The sequence below is a fragment of the Hippocampus comes genome, unplaced genomic scaffold (genome assembly GCF_001891065.2).
Source record: "Hippocampus comes isolate QL1 unplaced genomic scaffold, H_comes_QL1_v1.1 C16723312, whole genome shotgun sequence".
Classification (NCBI taxonomy): Eukaryota; Metazoa; Chordata; class Actinopteri; order Syngnathiformes; family Syngnathidae; genus Hippocampus; species Hippocampus comes.
The window spans coordinates 1-748 of NW_017837555.1; the positions used below are offsets into that span (position 1 = coordinate 1).

The 748-nt window shown below is 41.6% G+C and overlaps 1 long non-coding RNA gene across 1 annotated transcript; it reads right to left on the reverse strand.

Annotated features, from left to right (window-relative positions):
* Positions 1-92: 92 nt before the first annotated feature.
* Positions 93-412, reverse strand: LOC109509001 (uncharacterized). The gene is made up of 2 exons (XR_002166840.1): positions 208-412; positions 93-135 (listed from the first exon to the last, which is right to left on the reverse strand). It is a non-coding gene; the product is annotated as an uncharacterized LOC109509001 (long non-coding RNA).
* Between the last annotated feature and the right edge of the window lie 336 nt (positions 413-748).

Below are 748 nucleotides of genomic sequence, written 5' to 3' on the forward strand. Positions count from 1 at the left end.
TTTTAATTAAGTGCTCTCTGGTAATTGCTGTGGGAGTGAGACACCTTTAGGAACCTGGATGCAAAGACCCGTTGAATCCCTCAGAGGTTTTCCCTGTTCCACATCATACTTGATCAGTGCGAAGGGAAAACTCCACTGGAAAAAGACAAAGCTAATGAATTAAGACGTCGAGCTAAAGAAAAAGCACGGAATGAAGTCGAGACTCACTTTATGCAAGAAGTTGTCTCGTCCCACCGCTCCGATCTTTCCAGAGTAATTCATTAAAATGATGTTACCCTCTGTTGCTCCGTAAAGCTCCAAGATTTGAATGTTTCCGAAGCGGTTTAAGAAATCTCTCCAAACGTTGGCTCTGATGCCGTTGCCGATTGCGATTCTGACTTTGTGGCTTCGGTCGTTGGGTTTCTCTCAGAAAAATAAAGATATTGTTATGACTCCAGAGTATTAGTGCCTGCCAAAACTTTTAAGACCCGGTAAAGTTAGTTCATTCTTTCCAAAATATATTCTACATGTCATTAAAGCTTCCATGCACCCCGTAACCTGATAACACGATAAGCTTTCCACTGTTGTAACTGCTGTCCCTGAAAGGGTTAAAGTTCATTGCTGAAAACATGCAAAGGCTGAGTGTAGCGAATACATTTTTGCCTCCACTAACTCCTAAAACAAAACTCTGTCCTACAAATAAAAAATAAAATAAAATAAAAGTGAGCGATGAAGAGGCGGGCTGATGGTCGACTGGTTATTGCAGGGG